An 18,540-nucleotide genomic window follows, 5' to 3' on the forward strand; every position below is an offset into this window, starting at 1 on the left:
CTTCCGATCTGAGTCATCATGTGGTGAGAAGTCCTGGGGCCATATTCAACATCATTAATCTCTCTGCTAGGCTTGTATAATCTGGGAGGCCACGCCTTGTCCCTGGACGGCCACATCAGATGTGAAGTGCTGTGCAGATGGACAGCTCTTTTTGAAGATCGTTACAGCTTGTAGTGTGTGCAGATCACATGACATTGACGCCACCTGCAAATGGTAATCGCAGCAGGAACATCGACAAGTACAAGGAAGAGGACGTGCAACATTTATATTAACTCGGACAGGAACAACTTGATCACCTGCACTTGAGATTTTCACTCGCTGTCATGATTTTGATATATGCCACAAGTGATCAATGTGCACATTCTTACTGCTTCATGTTCGATAGCATACTGCTGAAAAGTCGTCCAAGTCTTAATTTTTTCTGTGGTTTTGAGATATAATCATCTCTTTGGTGTACATTTTGTTGATAGCATGTGCAAGAACCAAGTTCAGCTTTGGGGTGGCGCAGTGGTTACGGCGCTCGACTATTGTTCCCAAAGACGCGGGATCGAATCCCGGCCTCGGCGGCCACTTTTCGATGGAGGCGAAAAGCAAGGCGCCCGTGTGCTGTGCGATGTTAGTGCACATTAGTGCGATGTTAGAACCCCAGGTGGTCGAAATTTCCGGAGTCCTCCACTACGGCGTCTCTCATAGTCCGAGTCGCTTTGGGACGTTAAACCCCACAAACCAAACCAAACCTTTCCTTGGTGCTATAATTTTTTGTCTACCATCTGTAGACATACTGAGTATATTCTTCTACAAGTGCTGTGGCCCTTGCTCAGAGCTGTCATTCTTTGTTGTATACTTTGCTTTTTTGTGTTCTGCTTAAACTCAGTGTGCATTTTATTAAGTGCTTCATGTCAATGAAACGCAGGAAGGTACAAAAGCGTTCTCCTTCTACCTCCAGAAGTGCCATTCTGAGTAGGACGTGCGTGCACCAATAGTTCACAATTCACTTTGGTGTTTGTGGCAAGCAGGCAGTCTGTGATGTACTACTTCAGTGAGAATATTTGACATACGTGCACCCTGGTGGATGTGTCTGCAGTCGTTTACCATAGCAGAGTCCATTTCGTTACATCTATCTTGTGTGCTACTAGGGTGAAACGTAAGGTGCCCACTGTATTTTTCCACAAACTGCAGAGTGAAGCGAGCTGTGCTTCTTTGTATTTGGTTGCCTTTATGCTTGTTTTCTATTGCTTTCTTCATATGCTGAATGTAGATGAACAGCAATCAGCTAGTTTTCCCAAGGATAATTTGTGCATCTATTTGGTGGTCATTGTCTTTCATTGTTGTATGCACGGAAAATGAGGCCCCCGCCAACTTGTCAACCCAATTTGGCAATTTTAGATTCCACTTTTGCAAAATTTGCCAGTTTCATTTTGCACTGCAATTACTGATGCTTTGTAGTAATGTTAATCAAGATCCCAGATAACCTGTTTAACCTCTGCATCATTTGTGTGGCTCGGCTATCAATGAACATTTTTGTATTCTTCAGTTTTTTCACAAAGGCAACTATTGACTTCTCTGTTTTGTAACTAGGTGATATTGATGTGCATGTGCACCCACTGGCAAAAGTTCTTGAAGGTGGCTTCGCAGGGGAAAGAATGCATTCATTTGTGTACGAGATAAATTGCTTGACATTTCATGTTTCACTATATAACCCATAGTCACAATAATGATGCACAAGCGTAGGAATTAAATGAAAACTTTTTGATAAGATTGTCCTTCATAAATTTTTGACTACAGCTCTACAAAATGCTTTGTTCCTTTTGTGCATTGCTACATATCTTGTTCCATAAAATATCTCCCTCCATGATAGCGTTGTGTGTAGACCTTCCATACCCCTATTATGAGGCTGCTATCTGGGCCAGTTGCTTCTTGACACATTCTTGCTGCTTCCACATGCCCTCCGGCACTCACATATGTTAAAAGAGGGTTGGTAAAGCTCACATATTCATGCTCTAAGCCACTGGAGCATGGCTTCATCACTCGAGATGTTTATCGAATGATTGCAGCTGTGTATAACTACTTCATTATTTTTTTTCTGTTAGTTGCTTTTCTAGCCTTATCTTCATTGTTCTTTGTGAGCTTTAAATTGAGAATTTTAAGGAAGGGGCATAAATTTTATGCCAATCACTTTCATTTCATTTATGTAGAAGCACTTTCAAGGAAACTTGTGTTTCATCATCACTTTTCAACATTTTGTACCATTGTGCTAGTACTGAGTTGTATAACTTTTTGCTCTCATAAGTGACAGCTGCACTAGTTTCACTTACACCTATCCTATTGTCACATGTGTTTTCTACGTTATCTAGTATCCCTATGCTTTCCTATTATATCAGCTTCAGCAATCCTCTCTGCATTTAACCCTCAGAATGTGTTCCATATTTTGCACGTCTGCTATGTGTACAGTCTAAATTGAACACCACAATATATTCTTAAGATTGCATTCAAAAGGTAACTTCCTGAAGGTACAATCCTATTGAACACAGTAGACGTCATACTATCCATAAGTGAGCCATTCTTTTTCATGATGTATTGAAGAATTTGTGAACAAAGCGATTTCATTTTATCTTGAGCAAATTCATCTGTTGTTTCTGTGGTACAGCCTCTGCCACAGCTGCATCTATAACTTGGCTGTTGGCACTGTGGTCAAATGTCTTGCGAGCCAGCAGAGCCTAATGTAGCGTAGATGTTCAGCTATTGGCTTCTTGCTTTTTTTTTTGATGCAGCAACGTTAAAGCCTCTTTTCTGCACAAAACGCGACATTGTGAGTGGAAAATCTTGGGCACATTTCAGACAGGTGACATGGCCGAGTACTCAATGTGATGTCTCTGGCTTCACCTTTGAGATGAATGTGTGAGGTGATAAACCTTGCAGGATCTTTGGGTAATAAGACAGGCAACCCTTAGGCCATGGAACCGCATCCGTACAGCTTGGTTAGAGTGGGCTTTATAGGTATCTAGACAAGTGGTCTTCCACATAATTGGATAACTTACAGGTATACGCTACTGATATGTATCATAGAATAAATACTAGGTGTTAGCAGTAGCAAAGTCGATTCACACGAATGAGAGTCTGCAGACAGGAGCCATAAAAGCTGTTGTGTCATAGCGGTAAATGCTGAGCTTGCGTGTCCCCACAATTGTTTTTAGAGCATGAAGTTTTCAAGTGCTGTGCTGGTTTGCCTGATAGCCGTCACATTGAGTGACTTGCTGAAATAATGCTTAAGGCTTGTCTTCCTGAGACAAACATTTCTGCTTTTTGGTAGACTGCATAAAGGGAACATTCTACGTGTGGCAGGCATTTATGCACAGATAAAATCATTCTTACACACACTATAACTACCTTTGCCCTGTCCATAACAGAATCAGGGAATACTTGCTCTGTCCCAGGTGCCGACTACCATTTAAATGACGTTGAGTTCCATAATCTTTGATACTGGTAATACTGCGGAACGCATAGCATCCCTTGACTGTAGTTGCAGCCTAGTGGTTTGAGCATTTGGGGACCAATCCTCAGTGGTGTTGGGTACTCTTTGGTAAAACAGTGGGTGCTTGCTTTGCTGGTGCTGGGGTTATCTTGGGCCAAACACTTGGAGAATGGGTTTTTGACCCTATCTTGTGTTCCCTTGCTTTGTATAACTAATTTCTCTTCTTTGGTCTCCAAGGCCGTGTCACCTTTCAGATATGGCGATGAGCTGTACAACAATACTGCAATTACTTGAATGTGTGACAGCCTTTCATTTTAGGCTGTGTATTGTAGAGTGTGCAGTGCTGTAAATAAATTTTGTATTGTTTTGTATATTGTAATTTTCAGTTTTCTTATAAGCAAGGCTTCATGTCAGGTGCATGTAAAAAAAATGCCAAAAAGTACCGAAAGCAAATGATACACCAATTGTTAGTCAACGACGAGCTGTTTAAAGCTACAGGGAATGTGTTACGTGAGTAGCAGGTCTCTTAAAGTGTGCATGTTTTGCCAAAATAAAGGACAGAAGCTATACTGCAACCTGTTGGAAAAACCATGCATACAAGACACACTAGCTGCAAATCATACGCTCATTTAAACAAGCCATCACATTTAGTTTTCCAATGATATGCAATCAGAATATCGAAAAAGTAAATTCCATGCTTTATTCCCATATTTATGCCCGTATTCAGGTGAGGTTCATTTGAGCATGTTTTTGAGTCAGAGTGTAGAGAGTGGATGTTAGACAGTTGCGCGTTGGACATTATGCATTGCTGGAAGAGCACACAGGGGATGGCAAAGCCAATACAAATCATACAGTATTATCACCTGGCATTAATGAACCTTTGCCAAAAAATCCAGAACACCACCCGATTGCGTTGCTGTCTCTCCTAAAAATAATGTACTGCAGGCCACATCAGCCTTGCAATTCATGCCTCTTTTTGTCTAATATTGTCCCCGTGCATGCTTCTGTTTTTCTTTTTTGTTGCTGTTACTTTTTACTTACGGTGTCCTTAAAGTCACGCTTGTTTTCCCCTTTGGCTCCCTTGCTTCACTCAGAGACAGGTTCGGGCTTTGTGTAGCATGTGCACTGGTTAATGTGTGCATGAATGCTACATTCAATGACAATTGCTTCAAGAAAATGGTTTTCATACTGCATCTAGCTCATTGTAATTAGGCATCATATCATATTCACTATTCATGTCTGTTTCTTCACTTCCTGAGCGTCAAATAGTATATGTGAAGGCATTTCTCTAGCCGACCTCTTCACCCTTCTCTCTTCTGAAGAATCTCGCAACACTGAAAAAAAGTGCCAGATGCTATTGCAAGTGCAAAACTGCTAAACAGTAGCAAAGGAACTAGGCTGTACCTGACAAATTTTGTTTCACTTGTGACATTGTGGTGTGATGTGTACCTGCATCAGACGAACAGTGTTGCTACTTTTATAAAATGTTTTTATGCAACATGCTCAGAAACCAAGCTAGAGAATATTTTTTTTTTTTATTTTAACGAGGTAATACATCTGCCACAACAGAGTGACACACTCTGCATGCGGCGAAATGTGCATACAGCGTGCTATGTCTAATTCAGGGCACATTAAATGCCATCAGCGTGAAAACTAACCTGTTGTTGCCAGTGGGCATCTGGCTACACTTTTTATTTCATTTTGATTGCTGCCAGAAAATCTTCTCTGCTTATTTTTGTGACGAAATTCGCGGTAACGTTTCCTGTGCGGCAGCGTGAAAACGTCCCAGCCGCGATGGCTCAATAATGATTATAGACGCTCGGCTCTCTGATCCGCAGTATGTGCGTTGCCCAGCCATGACGATCGCATTTCGATGTAATTAACGCGCTAAATGTGGTCCGACGTCAGCGCAGGCTAAGATCGCCAGATATATGGCCTAATCGAGCTCTCCACTATGCGTGTTTTCGCTACGCCGCTCTACCGGGCCGACATCCGCACGCTACGTCACTGAAGCCGACACGTAGCCGTAGCAGACTTGCTAACATATGATGGAAGCGGTGGGCTGCCGCAGGCAGTTTCCAACGACAGTGATACCTTGAGAAGGCCAGCATTGTCGTCGAACAGGTGTGTCTCTTCTCTAGTGGCAACTGCAGCCCGAAAATCTGCTGGGCACTTCCAATTCTCAGTATTCGTAAACAAATTCTTTATAGCCACTAGCTGAGAAGTGAATGTGCAAAATCCTGATACTCGCCGATTTCTCTGCGCGACTAAGTCCATAAATGAAACTTACGCACAGCTAGTCACATGCACTCATCTCAAGTAAGGCATCGCTCACACTTGACGACCGGCTGTTTGTGGGGTTTGCGTCGAGTACCGCCGTTCGCTCAGCCTATACTGCTGCTGGACGTCCGACAGCGTACGTGTACTATAATGCACTGTGGTCGCAACGACCGTAACTAATAGTATAGTACAGCTGCAACGTATATGTAAGTATCTCACTATCTCAGCCTTGCCCTGCCGCGCGACGCGTATATGCAGCGTAAACACGGTTCTCACCGACCCTTCAGCTTCTCGGCATCGCAGCGTTGGCTTTTTTGTAATCGGCGCCAAGTAGCAGACGACGGCGTTATTTTTTGTAAATATTTTCCTTGTTTTTAAATTTCGTCATCAATTTCTGTGTTCACGCATTTTAGCACCGCCTCAATTTACACGTCACGGGTACGTCACAACATGGCCGAAAAGGCGAATATCGAGGATCGGGCCCCCGGTTTCAGCGGCCGCTGTCAGCATGGCCGCCATGGCTGACGAGGTGTGCGGCAGTTTGGCCGCATAAATGTGATTATCGTAAAAATAAACGCTTAATCAAGCACGGAATGTCGCTTTTTTGTGAGTATATTACCTACTCTCGGATCGTAATGTATTTGTTTTCTCCCTGAAGCGAAATTTATAAAGAAAAAAAAAAACCGTGCCGCTGGTATCCGAGCGGACATTCCGAGGTATCTTCGTTCATTCGAGCGAGCCAAATCCTTGTGCGACCTGTGTATGCTTTCTACTTTTAGCACAGTAGTGTTGGAATGCGCACTATCGCAATTTTAACACAAGGGACAGCGTCGCTTCTCTCACGTACTTCGCTCTACGGTTATTGCCGCTGGCTGATGTATTTGCTTTCGCATCAAGTCATCCGCGGCGGCGCTCGCGCCGCTTCGACGTTCTATGTATCTCGAGCTGTGCGTCGCGTCGGCGCGGCAGTTTTCGACGCGCGAAAATCGTGGAAAAAAACGCTGCATGCATTCCGGCCTTTAGATCCCTCGGACATCGCCGCTACTCCATGAGCACGATTTTCTGCTGGGACAGTATAGCATGTAGGCACACGACTACGCCACGTGAGAGTCTTTTTAATAGATGGCGCCGGGTGCTGGTAGCGGGTGTTTGTTGCGCCGCCTATTGCATTGGCGCGAAGGGGAAAAAACACGTATCATGATCGTCTTCGTACGGCATCGTCATTTATGTTACACGATAGTTCTACTTGTCCACGAGCTGGTCAGTATAGTGCTGCAACCCGGCTGATAGGGTTGCACGACTATAAAAACGACTGTCTCCAAAATTTGGAACGCCGCGGACTTGACGCCCGAGCGCTCGTGTTCAACGAAGCTCTATTGGCGATTGTCACGCCCTGGATAGGACGTTTGAAATAATCCAGGGTCCAACTATGTGAAATCGCGCTAGTTTTGAAACTTCATGAGAAGCTCACACTTGTTTGCCAATGGAAAACAGTACGTCTTATGCAGTCTGTTGTCGATGGTGTAAAGGAATGAAATATAAGCAATGAAGAACTTACTAAAGTTTGAAAATGACCGGCTTCATATTGAAGTGGTATACGATAGATGTGCGCCCTGGAGACAGTTTAAAGTTAATAAAATCGACGATGAAAATTTTGGTTGAATGAAGAAACCAGAAATAAATTCAGCAAGATCCGGTTATGTCAGTTAGCTAAGCTGACTCACACAATGCGAAATAGATAGGCTTGGTAGTCATTGTCGTTTGACACTTAACTAACAAAGCAGCACCCTCTTGCGTTTTTCTCGGTCCTGAATATTATGAGCCGAGCGCTACAATCAGTTGCTATAGACTTCTAATGGTAGGTATGCAAGTCAAAAGCCAGACCAATCAGGCCACCGGTTTGCGCGCACTGTTGTTGTTGTTTGCCTTGTGCCCTCAGCCTTGTCGGTATGCTTTAGGTGGAAGAGATGCAATGAATATAAAAGTGCTATAACACACTTAATTTCGCTCAGTTCTACTCGAGTCCTGTCATCCCTCCGCCTTTTTCAAGGACTCCACTGGCCGCGAGTGCATCCGGTGGTTAACCGGGTGCCTTCAACAATCGCAACTGAAATAAATAAGACATCATTTCAAGAACGTTCAAAAATTGAAAGCTATGTGTAGTTTTTCTATTTTCTCCTCGCCATGATGTGTTTAAGATTTTAGTTTTATTTTTCACTTCTCTTATTGCGTTCTTTTTTATTTTGGTCATTTTTGGGGGGTTGTGGTTTTCCGCCGCGTTTCGATAGTTGTTTTCTATTTGTTTACTTCGCTTTTCTACTTTTGTTTATCGCTCAAGTTTGCAATGTTACACGTTTCCCTCTTGTATTTTCATATTTGAACTGTTGCCACCCTCTGTATAATACCCTCGCAGGGAGCGCCTTTACCGGTTTCATTGGAATAAAATAGCACCTCGCGTCGTGTTCACACATGCAATTGTAGTCAAGGTAGATATTTTTAAAGATGCTGTCCGCTTTCCACGGATCATCTTCTTTCACTTGTACATGGCATCGTGATCATCCCGAGGTGCCGCCTGTGGCACGCGCCTCGGTTCGTCAACAGAATAAACGCCAGGCACGGCGTCCCTTGCCTTGCCGTCTCCACCTGGCCTTCTTCTACAATACGAATATTGGGCTACGTGCCTGAGAAGAACTGGGTTGTCGTAGTCCTGGGAGCGCTTTACTACAGCGTTCAAAGATCATTTTTGTTGTCTCTCTGTAACGCCAGCAGCGCAAAAATTAAGCAACGGCCATTAGCTGCTATTCTATCTTGCCAAATTGTGGATCTTCATGTAACAACAATGTCAAGAAATATTCTTGCAGCAAGAAACGGACAACAAAGTCTCAGTGTGCAGCCGAACCACTCATGCGACGGGGCAAACGGGTATGTTCCGCGCGCTCAGCCTTTCTACATTCTTAATCTGGTTCCACATACGTTCCGGTTATAAGTGGAACTTTGAAAAATGTTCCACTTATAAGCGGAACTTTTTTAAAAGTTCCACTTATAACTGGAACCTATGTGGAACCAGATTAAGAGTGTACAGTTCGCGGCGCCGCTGCAGCACGGCACCGAATTCATGAAAATCGCCTCGGGAAGTACAGGGAGGAAGCAGCACGCAAATGTGAGGAAGACAGATGGGTTGCTATGGTTCGACTTCGTGTGACGTAACTCCGGTGTGACGTCGAAAAACAGTGCGTGGTTTCTGTTTTTTTTTTTTTTCTTCTTATATGCTTTTACCCATAGCGTCCCATTGCTAAAGACATCGAGTGAACTGCATGGTCTCATTTTACGCGACTCGTAAAAGCACCATAGACTATTCCGCCAAATATAAATATTCACTACAGACGGAAGTAATGAATGGCGCCAGTGTTCCATTTGTATAGTAACGCTTGCTTGACTGCAGGAAGAAAAAAAAAAGCTATATAAAAGGAATTACCCGCCAGGCTGTCGAAGTGGTTGCCATCAGCTCTTAATAATTACAAATTTCTAGCTAATGTGAGTCTGAATGACCTCAAAATGTATTTAATATATAGCTAGCTTGTGTGTGCCTCTATAACATACTTTAGCCACATATGATTTCTGAATGTTTCTTCTTCTTCTTGCTTGCTGTTCTTCTAATTTTATGTATCAGACTTGCTTTGGATTTGTAAAATGTACTCCTTGCAACTGTTCATAATTTCATTGTACTCTATTGTTGTTGTTGCTTTTTTTTTCTTTTCGTTTAATCCAGTTCATGTGCATTCTGTCGCTGACTGCCACTTTCAGAGGTTGTTGGGCCCCTGTCAAGCTGTTTCTAGCAGCTTTTAGCCCTTGAGACTCTCCAGGATGTATTTTTTGTTCTGGAAAAATAACGAAAAATGAATTGAATGAATGTGTGTCTGCCGCAGTCCCATAAGTGTTAGCTCTTTTCTGTGGTTTGTCCTGATAATTCCGTCAGTACAAAGACATACTTGGTATACCGACTAGTTCTTCTCAATGGCCACTATAGTGTCATGCCTAGCTATGCCTGGTCTAGCAGTGGCAGCTGAGACGTTTTGGCGTTTGCTTTGGCATTGGAGTTTGTTGGCATGAGGCCTCCCGAAAAAAAAAAAAATCACGCCTAAAAAACGAATAATATTCCATAGCCTGAAAGGCAAACGATAGTAAACTGCATATTTTGGTAAGTGTCATCATGATCCTCCTCAACGTTCTCAATCTACGCCCTCTGCATGCACGAACGCCTCTGCAGTTAACCCTTGTTCTTGATCCAGCTGCGACTGCCTACTTCCCGCACACATTTAATAGTATCCGTCCACGCGTACCCTCTGCCTCCACCTGCAGCGTTAGCTCTCTTTTAATATCACCTCCTTTACCATGAGCGATATTGTTAATAGCATGCTATCGATATTTTTCTCTTTTTTTTTTTGTAGCAAAAGCGCGGCCACCTTTATCTACTCTAGGTGGTACTGCAACGCATGACGTCAGAGAAGCTGCTCCCGAAGACAGCCAGTTCTCTGCTGCCGCCGTTACTGCGCTTTATGCAGTCTGTACGAATATAGCATCGAGTTCTTACAAAAACCTGCTGCATGATTGGATAAAAGTTTGTCAAAAATACCTTGATCACAAGGCTCGCTCTATTCATTTTCATGGGTCACCGATACTGTGTGTCCGACTTTTTGGTCACGAAAAACAATAGAAACCACCTAACGGGGACTTAACTCTACGGGGTTTAGAAACTGCGTTTGTTCACTTCGTTGACACGAACCGACACAAACAAACTATATCTAATCATTGTTTTTGATCAACTGTCAATATACTTCGTTTCCAGATGGGCCCCAGAAGCTTAAAAAAATATTGTACGCTGTTATGGCTCTAGACTGCAGCCATACTATTTCTATCACTGCGTTTGCAGCGAAATTTCGCGTTTTGACATAATCATGTCTTAGTTCGTATTATTGAATGTACCGTGAACCTCTTCAGCGTGCCATATGATACAGGCAGAGGAACTTACACAAATAAGCAAGAAGGCAGAGTAACTTTACTTGCTCGGTATTCAGCTGGTCAGGTGATGGCTTCTTTACTTCGTTTTTATTGAAACAGAACAGAAACAGAAAAGCTTTCTTCAGGACCGATTCAGTACTTCCCCGCTATCGTCCTTTGCTGTAATGCCCCAGAAAACACCATGCTGCGAAAGTGCGTCTTTGCCCCGGTGCTAACAAGCATGGACTTCCGCTGAGCTAAGCTCCAGTTACGTAAATCTCACCCAAGGATCGGTTTATATTAAACGTCGTTACCTTGAGAAAACAAAGCAAGGCTGATGGCAGCTGAATGCATTAGCAACTACACCAGTGCGCGTCTTTTTCTCGGCGTTCGTGCAATCTCATTTACTTTTTCTGCCCGTTTGCGGGCAACACGAGGAGGGGGTGGGGGAACATAAGGGCGCGCGACGCATAGAAGGCACTCAGGCCAAACTTAAGTTGCGCGAGCGCGCGGCACATCCATTTTGGGTAAAGCATGCACGCAGGCCGAAACGAGGTTACCTCACGTAACGACCAGGCTACCGATAAAGCCTGGTGCTATGCTTGCGCAGTTTTATTGACAGCGGCAGGGACACGGGAAGTGACTTCTTCAAAATGCTGTCCTCCTTCCCAACCAATGAATAAACCAGACTTGACTCGCCTTGCTCTGCGTATTGAACAGGTATCTTTATTAGAAAGCAAAAGTGACCGGCACGCACGCACGCACGCGCACACACACACACACACACACACACACACACACACACACACACACACACACACACACACACACACACACACACACACACACACACACACACACACACACACACACACACACACACACACACACACACACACACACACACACACACACACACACACACACACACACACACACACACACACACACACACACACACACACACACACACACACACACACACACACACACACACACACACACACACACACACACACACACACACACACACACACACACACACACACACACACACACACACACACACACACACACACACACACACACACACACACACACACACACACACACACACACACACACACACACACACACACACACACACACACACACACACACACACACACACACACACACACACACACACACACACACACACACACACACACACACACACACACACACACACACACACACACACACACACACACACACACACACACACACACACACACACACACACACACACACACACACACACACACACACACACACACACACACACACACACACACACACACACACACACACACACACACACACACACACACACACACACACACACACACACACACACACACACACACACACACACACACACACACACACACACACACACACACACACACACACACACACACACACACACACACACACACACACACACACACACACACACACACACACACACACACACACACACACACACACACACACACACACACACACACACACACACACACACACACACACACACACACACACACACACACACACACACACACACACACACACACACACACACACACACACACACACACACACACACACACACACACACACACACACACACACACACACACACACACACACACACACACACACACACACACACACACACACACACACACACACACACACACACACACACACACACACACACACACACACACACACACACACACACACACACACACACACACACACACACACACACACACACACACACACACACACACACACACACACACACACACACACACACACACACACACACACACACACACACACACACACACACACACACACACACACACACACACACACACACACACACACACACACACACACACACACACACACACACACACACACACACACACACACACACACACACACACACACACACACACACACACACACACACACACACACACACACACACACACACACACACACACACACACACACACACACACACACACACACACACACACACACACACACACTCACACACTCACACACTCACACACTCACACACTCACACACACACACACACACACACACACACACACACACACACACACGTTTTCTCCCTTCAAACTTTTAAAAGAGTCAATGGACTTCTCGATTGGCTGTGGGATCTCGCGCAGTATGCGGGTAGTATCCCAAGAAAAAATGCAATTCAACGTTTTATTTTGTGACGAGCGCTCCAATCTTGCCACATGGCACTTCTGTTTAATGCCTGCGTAATGCAGTCCAGAAATAGAGGATACTTTCGAATTTATTCGTTCCTTGACGCGAAAGTGGTATTGGTGTCAGATATGTACAAGAAAATGTATTACCAAAAGCAATCACAAGCCTTCATCCGCGCGGTACCATTTTTGCGTGGTTTTCGTCAGAAATAGCGACCTACTTATTAAAGGTACACGGGACGTGCACGACGCTGTTATACCACCTGGTTATTCATGCCATGCTTCTTGTTCTGCTAGCGTGCTAAAAAAAAAAATAAAAAATGGCCGCCATTTGCCCAATGGGACGGCGGATGACCATGACCCTCTGATTCATGAAATAATTACCTAAATTATGACGCAGAGTATGATGAGTTTGGTGGTGTTTCTCATTAAGATTTTATTCATACATACTGCAGCGCATATGTGTGCTGTGGCAGGAGTGGGCTACAAAAGCACATGCATATACATCGAGTATCATGTTACTTGGTAATCAAAGTATAATACAATACGCAGAAAAAATATATACAAGAACATTCACAAATACACGCAGAGCATAAATGACCAGGGTTATGTATCCTGGATGGCGGATGAAAAACTATGTGGAAGATATGAGCGAATAGACCCAATTAATGAATTCCAGCGTGCAATAGAGCGGGGGGAGAAACTCAATTTGAACATGTTAGTACATGCGTGGTAGGGTACTAAGTTGAGGTCGTGATGACTCCTTGTAGATGATGTTGGCGCGAAGGTAATGTAATTATCACGAGAAATCCTGGCTGCAGAGCTGACTATGGAATGCGAGAATTTTCAGGATTCGACGCGGCGACGTGAAGAGAGCGTGGTTAGGCTCAAGGAAGAGAGCGTAGATGAGGGAGAAAAGTCGCGATCGTAACGATGACATATAAATCGCACAGCGTTTTTCTGGATTGCTTCAAGCTTGTTAATTTCCAACTGCTTATAAGGGTTCGAAACAACAGACGCATACTCGAGAACTGGACGGATTAAGGAATAATACATTAGTAATTTTGTGTTTTGGGAGAATGAGTTAGCATTCGCCCAAGCTAACCTAATTTTTTCAGTGATTTACTACATATGCAATCGATGTGGAAAAATAACACCAAGATACTTATACACAGGAACTTTATCAATGGTACGGCCATTGGAAGAGTACCTGAAAAAAGAGGGGGAAGACTTATTACAGAAAGACAAGACATTTTTCGTAAAATTAATTCTCATTTGCTATGTGTTACACCCGTTGCGAAACCCGTTAAAAGACTCTTGGATACGATAATGATCATTAGGGCCGTTAATGACTTCATATAGAACACAGTCTTCAGCATAAAGACGAATATTAGAAGAAATGTTCGATGGGAGATCGTTAATGTATAATAAAAAAGTAGAGGCCCAAGGACGGAGCCTTGGGGTACACCCGATGTGACATCAATAGCAGTGGAGCTAGTCGAGCTGTAAGATACGTACTGTGATCGAAAAGAGAAAAAGCTTAAAATCTAGTTAAAAAAATGAGGATTTTTTATACAGCATTAAGTTTAGCTATAAGTTTAGAGCGTAACGCAGTGATGTCAAACCTTTGGCGATTGTGTGTATAATCCAGTCTCGATGCACGTACACGGTGGCTTAGTGATTAAGACGCTCACTTACCGAACCGAAGTAGCCGGATTCGGACCTGACCGCTGCTGCCACGTTTCGATAGAGGCGAAATGCAAGGGCGTCCTACTGCGATGCGATGTCAGTGCACGTTAAAGATCCCAAGGTTGTCGAAATTATTCAGGAGTTCTACACTGCGGCACCTCTTTTTCTCTTCCCTCTTTTACTCCCACCCTTCCTTCCCTTACTACGTGGTTCAGGCGTCCACCGAGAACTGTGACAGCTAGATACAGCCCCTTTCATTTCCTATAAACAAATTTACAATTTATGTTACTGCTCTGCTTCTCGACCCAGTACCCCAGGATATTGTTGAGTCGCCCATTACGCCTACTCTCTCTCTCTCGTCCATGCTTGTTTGGCCCGCAGCACGCCTTCAGTCTTTGGCTTCTTACTTAGTCGCAGACTTGCAATGTACCGAGATCACTGCTCCACTTCGACGTCGGTTGTCATTTGCTCTATTTGCAACGTAATCCGTGGTGGCGTCAGCGCTTATAGTTTTAGAACCCCGTTTGGGGTTCCTAGCCAAGCTACTTACCCATATGGACAGGCGTTTGCAGGGCTACTGACAGTGTGTGGCGTCATCGTGTGTATATCACACATACTACCCCTTGTACCCCGTTGGCCATCAGAACTTGAGGCAGAATTGGGCTTGCGCAGAGCTGCGCAACCGAATGTCACGCGGATTCATATACTGGCTCTCGAAAACGATGAACTCAAAAGTGCGCGTTATGTCGACGCAACACTGACACCTATACACGTCAACAAATATGTAGCCTCTATATCAGCTGCTGCTGTATACGTGAAAACGGCCAGTCTACACTAGAGACAAAAGTGCGGTCGTGAATGAAATTACGTATATAAAATTACATTTCGACATTTACAGGCACCCTGAGGTATAGTGCCTTCTTACATGGCTTGCGCAGCACTTCATGGAGTCGTATGGTGCTTTTAACGCGATAGCGTATAAGGGCCCCATGTCCCAGAAAAGCCGGTGCCGGCGTTGTGGTTGTAACAGAAAAATCAGAAGAAAGTAAAGACAAAATAAAAGTTCTGCGGAAACCCGTGTAGTCGAACATGGTTCTTTCGCAGTAAGAGGCGAGCAGGCAATCAATCCGCCGCAGAACAGCATTGATTCTCCGAATAAAGGCGGATCTAATGTATGCATTGCCTTATGACTGTCAGCTAATGTTTAGGTGCGTCATTAGAAAGAAACTAATTACGGAAGCAATAGTTAGCGAATAGCAGAGAACATTTCTGCTTTGCTTACCTGCGATGTGGCGCTCTCTAGAAAAATTTATTCGATCGTACTGCACTTCCGCGACAGATGGCGCGAGCCGCGGCCCTATTCAATGCCTTATACACCCATCCATCGCCTTCAAAGCATTGTGGCCTAAGGACAGTTGAGATAAAAAGACTATAAACTTTAAGCGGGAAGAAATAACCAAGCGGAGGTTATCTGATTGGTGGGTAAAATCAAGGCAGGAGTGAAATTTCACCCCGCACTAAATAAAAGAAAAGGAGTGGTGTGCCATAAGAAGTATTCGTTGTGAGGCTGAAGAGCATAAGAAGGCGATGCGAACGGTGCCCGATAACGTCATCACATCGAACTCGTAAAGGTGAACTTTAAGCGTCCTCCAATTTCTTAATACCACGGGTGTTTCAGCGAACCTTTCCGAGGATATCTAAAATAAGGAGTTTAAAATAGAAAAAAAAAAAAAAACTCTGGCAGGAACACAGCCCCGGCGGACGTCATGCTGTTAATTAACTGAAACTCACTAATTAGCTATTTAGACATCGTAGCATGGTTGTTAGTGACAATTAAAAGTTTGAGACTGTGGACAAGATGTACGATGCCAATAAGTTTTTGAAACGACGAAAAGCAAATTTTCTGAAGGCCTGCAAAGCGAGTAATTTTGGCGAATTTTTTTCGCGCGCGAAACCCAAACAGAGCGCTTTAGACGCGCAGGAAGCACGGTGCAGATGCGACATCCGTCGATAACATGTTGCTGCAACTGCAGTGCCAAATTCGAACTTCAAGCTGTATTGCGTTGCGTCATGTGCATTGTTTTGCCCCGCAGCTTGGTGCAAGGGAAAGACCAGTCATTTCCAGCATCGTGTTCGTTATGTTTAAGAGCGACGGAAAAAAAAAAATGAGGGTCTTTTATATGTCTCTGAAGAGCAGAACCGCGAAAGCCTACACTTCCTCTCCGATCTTATGCCTCTCATCGCTAAGAATTTTTACTCCTTTCCCATCAGTTGTAGCGCGCCATTCAAGTCGTCGTATGACATATCGGTCGTTTCGTAGTCATAATGACTCCTGCCTAGTCATTGCGGTCATTACCACTCATAGCTAAGCCTTTTTACTCATTTGCAATCACTTGCGGTCATTGCAACTTTGCAAGTCGTAGTTTGACATATTGGCCATTACAAGTCATTTTTGGTCATTATTAATAAGCCTTGTTAGTCATTAGCATTAGTCGACACTAGTCGATCGATGTCTATTTATAATACGTATTCCTTACCGATCACCATTAACCGTTTTCATTCTTCACATTCCTTCTCACACGACCGCTATTGGCGACTGACTCATCAGAACACTGATGTGGCGCACAGATCAAGCGAAAAGCTCCCGCGCACAGATTTTGACTCTATCTAAAGCGCATGACATGGCGCAGTAGAGCAGGCAGTTCGAATTTGGCGCCGTAGTCACTGCAACATGACAGGAGCGGACGTCTCCGTCAGCAATGAGCTTCCCCTTATGAAAATCGAATTTTCCTTTTTACTTCCTTTGTTTTTCCTTTTTGCTTCCTGAACAGCCTTCCTATAGACTTTTCCTTTCTTTTGACTAAAGGAAGTTTCCTTTGAGCTCACCTTGTTGAGACTTTCCTTTCTTTTGACAGAAGGAAGCTCATTTTTAAACTGGCTCTCTTTGGCAATATCAATAATGACCTTCCTTTGTTTGTCCTCAAGTAAAGAGAAAGTAAGTTCTCTTTACTCTTTCTGCATCCTACCTTCTTTTTTTTGTTCTTAAGCGAAAACATATGAAGCTCATTTTTCTTTTCAGCTATACTTCTCATTTTTTTTTCTTTCATTAGTATCCCTTGCACTTTTCTAACTTCTGAACTTTTTTGAATAAACCAATTATACATTTATCAAAATATACAAAATCGCATTCGTTTCTTTGTTGTGCAAGTAAACATCATTTTAATTTTTCTTTTTCATTTTTTATTAAATCCATGCTTTTTTTTCTTTTTCACGCGCTAGATCTTATGTTTAGCGCAAGTTTCTTCTTAGTCACCACACAAGGACCAATAATATTCACCACCTTCCTTCCTTTGTCCTTAAGTGTAAAGATAACTTTCTTTTCATTCATTTCTTGTGCTTATTTTTGTGTGTGTGGCATTACTTGGTCTATTTCTTGCCCCTCTGAATTTTTTAAGATAAAATATAATACATTCAAGAATTTTCATACATGTTAAAGAATGCCAGGTGGTTCTAATTCATCGCTTTCGCAGCCCGCTGGTTCGATGGCGATGCATGCGCGAGACGGCATGTACATACATCCGTGACCGCTGCTTCAGCATGGCTTCAGCACTCTGACACGGTACGCAACAAAGCTCGGCGCAGGGCTGGCAGGGTTCGTCAGTATTTGCGTCGGCATTGCAGCCTGGCAACTCTTGGCTCGCAGCGACGCCAAGGGCGACGCTGTTAGCAAGCGCGGCCTGCTTCCGTCGTGATTTAGTGCACTTCGGTACGGCGCGACGTTGACGTCGCGCAAGTACGCTTTTA

The sequence above is a fragment of the Amblyomma maculatum genome, chromosome 1, assembly GCF_055883805.1.
Source record: "Amblyomma maculatum isolate TAMU_Amacu chromosome 1, ASM5588380v1, whole genome shotgun sequence".
NCBI lineage: Eukaryota > Metazoa > Arthropoda > Arachnida > Ixodida > Ixodidae > Amblyomma > Amblyomma maculatum.